Raw genomic sequence first — 5,997 nt, forward strand, 5'->3', positions numbered from 1 at the left:
ATAAGAAAAATCAATTAAGCATGAACAATAAAAATAATTAATTGAGAATTTAAAAGAATAAATCAAGTATCAATCATGGCTAGGGTTCAACCTAACCCTAGAATAAAATACTACTCAAACACAATTAAAGTGCACAATTGTGAAAAAGAAACATTGATTACGTAAACTAAACGGACAAAATATGAAGTTAAAAAGAAAACAAAGGCTAAGAAGTTGAAATTAACTAAAATCAATTTGTTTTAACCTTCATGACGAGCGTGGCTTCTCCTCCATCTTTATAAAGTGGAGACCCCCCTTTTTTATAACCCTAAGGGGACGCTTGGATTAGGAGTATTAAATTAGGGGGGTAATAAAAGTCAAACTAAGAAAAATTAAAGTAAACATAGGAGAGGGGGAGCTAGTGATGATGTGATTGTAAGAAGATTTATATAGTGATGGTGTGGTGATAGGTGAAGAAAAGGAAATATTACCCTTATTTTGGGGGTAATAGGTTACATTAGGGGAAGGGTGGGTAACCTATAACCCTCATTTTGAGGGTAATGATTCCTCCACCCCTCTCTTTTCCTTATGTGACTACAACCTTAATTCATTTAGAAACACATTGTCTCCATACAATAATACCTTTAATCAACTATAATTTACCTAGTTTGAATTTTATTACCCCTTTAATTTATTACCCCCATTCCAAGTGGCCCCTAAGGATTAACTATATATAGGCAAAGATATTGGAGGAGTTGAATATAATTAGGCCTCTAAAATTCTATCTAATAAACGTCCAAAATCGAGCTTATAAATCCAGCCACAAGTAGGTTGTGAAGCCCCTTCTTTTGCCACGGGTTGGTTGTGGAGTGGGCTGCCATGCCACTTAGTCATCTTCCTTTGGTGAGCTAGCTGCTGGTAGGCCGCAGAGAACTATATCATGCCACAACTAAGCTGCGGAGCAAGCTATCCTTGGGAGTCTTTCAATGCATCACTTTGTCACATTAGATCATCTGCAATTCGTAGCTCAACTCGAACAATAATTTAATCCTACAAAACACGGAAAAAGAACCCGAGAAGATCAATATCGAAATATATAATAAAATGACACTTAAATAATTAAATGTAGGAAGAAAGCATGACAAATATCATATAAATATGGCATGTAAAACATGTATATTAACGTGTTATCAAATTCCCCCACACTTAACATTTACTCGTCCTCAAGTAAACCAAACTAAAAAGAAAAGAAAAGGAAAATCTAAACTAATAAAGCAATAACTTAACTCATTGTTGTAGGAATCATGATTGTATTAAGCATATGCGACTAGCCCTTTAAACCCCTAGGCTACCATAGTGGACGAGTATGGTCTCATGAAGGTTTTCAGAAGGCATACCCACAAAGCTAAAATAAAAAAATAAAATACTAACGACTAAAGTAACCTAAAACAACTAAAATACAATTAGTTATAGGTTGACTTCCCCACACTAAATCTTTGCTTGTCCTCAAGCAAAACACGTCAAAACAAGTGATGAATTTCCAAAATCAATAAGATCATCCAAGTGTGATAGTTCATAAACTTTAATATCATAAGCCAACAAGCAAGGATGAAAAAATAGTTTAATAGCACCTTTAATGGCCAACCAATCTTAGGCTTCCTTCCCCCAAGCTTGAGTCTTCCTTAGGGATGCTCAATCATATTAGCTCATGCCTCACTTCAATTTGATTACCCTCGTCAGGACTTGCACAAAATCTCGCCCTACACCGTTTTGGGACCAAACCACATGATGAAGATCATGAGAACTTTTAAAGGGTGGCTAGGGTGATAAGGTGGGAAAATTGTAATTTGAGAATGTGGTGATAAGAAAATAAACTAGCAGAGAAAATAACACAAAACACCTTTGGCCGTGAGATCTAATAATTACAAAACTTCCAACTAGAAATTCAAATAACATATTTCCAAACATCAACAAATCTTATTATTTATCTTCCATCCTTCCTTTCAATCTTTATCATTTTTTTCAATTTTTTCTTTTTTTCAGTTTTTTTTTTCATTTCTTTTGTTTTTATTTTTGAGAATCTATATTCTTCTCACTATTTTTCATTGCCCCCTTTTTTTTCTTCTTTTTTCACATATTTTTCGACATTGCATTTTTTTCAACTTAGCTTCCACTTGAATAGCACATCATATAAAATAATCTTGACAATAACGTCCACTTTTCAATACTTGAAAACTCACGGTAAAACCACATGCTTGTAACTTAAGGTAGTAAAGAAAATAATGTGGGCTCAACAAGGATAACAAGTGGTAGATGTAAAAATAAAAAATAAAAAAAATCCTAATGATGTAATCTGAAAGCTCTAAACAATAAGAAGAAATGCCTCAATCATGTCCTCTATTGTAATTTAGTCATCGTTTTCAGGAAGCTAAAATACAAGTCCCAATTTAGGCGATCAAGAAGGAGGAAAATTATAGTGAGACTTACGAGGTTCGTGGCCCTCCATTAAGGCCTCATCGGACAAGGGGAAAACGAATCCATCTTACCGCAAAATATTACCAATAAAGGATTTATGTCATCTTACATAATCAATCAATCCAATGCCAATAAACTTATGATAAAAACAAAGAAATATATTTTCATTTAAAATCATCACTCAATTCACAAATGGACATGGAAATTCAAATAGGACAGGTCAACGTCTAATACTACATGGTATATACAAACTCTTCATTCACACAAATCAAGGCAAACCAAAACAAATGGCAGAAAGAGATTATTTCTCACAAACTTGAAAAGATAGAGAGAAGAAAGAGTATACCAATGGTATAGTGGGTGAAAACTCGCAAGTGAACCTCTTGAAATAAAATCAAGCGCCTAGAAATTAATCGCAATGAACCATAGGAGGTGCTCTTCTTAGATCATCACTTGCATAAAAGCTAAAAGTTAGTTTTAAATAAAATAAAAATATATATATAAATTAAAAGGAAAAAGAGGGAAAAAAATGTTAGTAAACTTGGGTCGCTTCTTGAGATAACTCATCAAGGCCCTTAGAATCTTGTCAAATGCATCTGCATGCATTTCACAAAATATTAGATAGAAAAACATTAGAGAAAGAATATAAAAAATACTAAAGACTCTGCTAAAAATACAACAACAAAAACAAGACTCAAAAGAAAAAGAAAAATTATTTACAACCTTGCTAGACTCAGTTGGAAAAACAAAAAAAATATTTACATTAATTACATCCAAATGAGAATCCTTGTTCCCATAATTATCATGGATTGATGGAGGTGAAAGGGCGAAAGATGGGAGATGTAAAGGGGGAAAATAAGGAAAAAGGCTCAGCTTCTTAGAGAAGGGAATATGAGGTTCAACAAATGTCTTGGATAAAGACTCACTAATCTATACTCTCTCAACCTTATAATCCTCAAAATCCGGCTCCTTAATATCAAATTCACAAATGTTATGCATAGCTTCCTTCAAATTCTTACAATTTACATCACTACTCTCCTCTACATGGATTTCATTCTCATCATACCTTAAGCCATCATCATTATTATACATCAATTGACAATCAAGAGATTGTTGAATAAAATTCAATTGGGCTTGTAAATTCATTGATTGGTCAGTTAGTTGCACCAAACTAGAGTTAACATGCTTAATGAAATTTGAGAAAATAAGCTTCAATCTTGACTCAGATGATTGAATTCAATGTCCTTGGATATTTTAGCACTTTTTTCAACAAGAAGCTCTAATTTTGATTTAGATGGTTGGGGTTCACAAGAAAATTGAAAATCAAATGGAGAATACGGGTTATCACATTGATACTCATGAGACTTATGATGTGAATTCTCTAATTCTGCAAAGCTCTTAGAAGACCTATCACAAACCTCTAAAAAATCTTTAATAGAAAGTTCAAAGAGGATTTGGGTTCTTATGAGTGGATTCGAGAATCTTATAGAGGAGAGGGGTCATAATAATTCTCATAAGATCGACTATCAAGGGAAAAATCATAAAAGTTCCTGCAAAAATTTTGGGAATTTTGATAAGAGTCATCAAAATCGGAAACATGATAATCCCAAGCATTATAACCATTGTCTTGATGATAATTATAAGAATACTCACCATTTTATTGATTCCAATCCAAGATCAAACGACAATATAAACAAGGAACAAATAAACATAAAGAAATATATGGAAACTCAAACTAATTAATTCTAAGCAAACAAAATCAATCCGTCACCTTCCTTGGCAATGGCACCAAAATTTGATAGGCGGTCGCAGACCTAACAAAAATAATAAAAGCTTAACTAATCATCCTAATATGTAGGAGGGTAAGTCAGGATCGATCCCACAGAGAAGGTAGTATCAATATTGGGTTCCTATGAATTAAGACTAGTCAAGTCAATCAAAATAGGATTGAAATTATAATACTACTAAAGGAAGAAAATCAAATAATAAAACATCTAGAATTAAGTATCACTACTTTCCGTAAAAAAAGAAAAAAAAAAGTATCACCACTATCATAATCAATACAAGACAAATTCCTATCCCAACCAATTAATTATATGTTCACAAGGAAAGGTACGCCCTGTAAAATACCAAAGATCTCTCCCGAATTGTTAATGGCTTTCCTAAATTAACAATCAAACCTACGGTCGTGGAATCATGAAAATTAAAGACATTAAGTCCGGCACCCCAACTTCCTAATAATCCATTCTACCTACTTCCATGGAGAATTTCATACCCTTAATTGATTTGTTCAAATCCGTCAAAACCCAACTCCCATTTCCATCAAGACAATGGAATAATAGCAATACCAATTATCCTTAGTCTAGTATTGGCAAAAACACAATCAATTAAGCATGAACAATATAAATAATTAATTGAGAATTTAAAATTATAAATCAAGTATCAATCATGGCTAGGGTTCAACCTAAGCCTAGAATAAAATACTACTCAAACATAATTAAAGTGCACAATTGTGAAAAAGACACATTGATAACTTAAACTAAACTGATAAAATATAAAGTTAAAAAGAAACAAAGGCTAAGAAGTTGAAACTAACTAGAATCAATTTGATGTAACCTCCATGATGAGCGTGGCTTCTCCTCCTTTTATATAAAGTGGAGACCCTCCCCCCCCCCCCCCCCCCCCCCCCCCCAAATTATAACCCTAAGGATTAACTATGCATAGACAAAATATATTGGAGGAGTTTAATATAATTAGGCCTCTAAAATTCTATCTAATAACCATCCAAAATCGAGCTTATAAATCAAGCCACAAGTAGATTGTGGCTCCCCTTCTTTTGCCAAGGGTTGGCTGTGGAGTAGGCTGCCACGTCACTTATTCGTCTTCGTTTGGTGAGCTAGTCTCGGGTAGGCCGCGGAGAACTATATCATGCCACAACTAAGCTGCGGAGCAAGCTATCCTTCGGAGTCTTTCAATGCATTTCATCACTTTGTCACATAAGATCATCTCCAATTCGTAGCTTAACTCGAATAACAATTTATTCCTACAAAACACAGAATAAGAACCCAAGAAGCATAATATCGAAATATATAATAAAATGACAAATAATTAAAAGTAGGAAGAAATCACGACAAATATCACATAAATATGGCATGTAAAACATGTATATTATCGTGATATCAGTTACTCATCGAAAAAAAAGGCAAGTGATTAGTCGTTGGAAAGCTCTAGAGATGAACTTTTATATCCAATTTGAATCACTTCAAAATGATGAGTAGAAAAAAAAAGATATTGTCGATTGAAGTTGCCCTTAGTACAAAAATCCTTCCAAAACCCTTTCAAATGCTTTTATTTCACTCGTAGTCACTTTTCCTAGCCTCTTTCATTCTTCCTTCCTTGATTCATTTTTCCATAGCTCCCTTATTCACTTTTCTTGCCTCGAACTTTTTTGGTTTGATCTTTATCCAAAAACTTTAAAGTGCCATCTTTATACCTAGATATACACCAAAACACAAGCAACAGCACAAATCTAAGCATCGGATA

At 33.5% G+C, this 5,997-nt stretch overlaps 1 long non-coding RNA gene across 1 annotated transcript; it reads right to left on the reverse strand.

Annotated features, from left to right (window-relative positions):
* Positions 1-268: 268 nt before the first annotated feature.
* Positions 269-5,091, reverse strand: LOC145584982 (uncharacterized). The gene is made up of 3 exons (XR_014100484.1): positions 2,801-5,091; positions 1,611-1,739; positions 269-1,029 (listed from the first exon to the last, which is right to left on the reverse strand). It is a non-coding gene; the product is annotated as an uncharacterized LOC145584982 (long non-coding RNA).
* Positions 5,092-5,997: the final 906 nt, after the last annotated feature.

The sequence above is a fragment of the Chenopodium album genome, chromosome 16 (genome assembly GCF_948465745.1).
Source record: "Chenopodium album chromosome 16, dcCheAlbu1.1, whole genome shotgun sequence".
Taxonomy (NCBI): Eukaryota; Viridiplantae; Streptophyta; class Magnoliopsida; order Caryophyllales; family Amaranthaceae; genus Chenopodium; species Chenopodium album.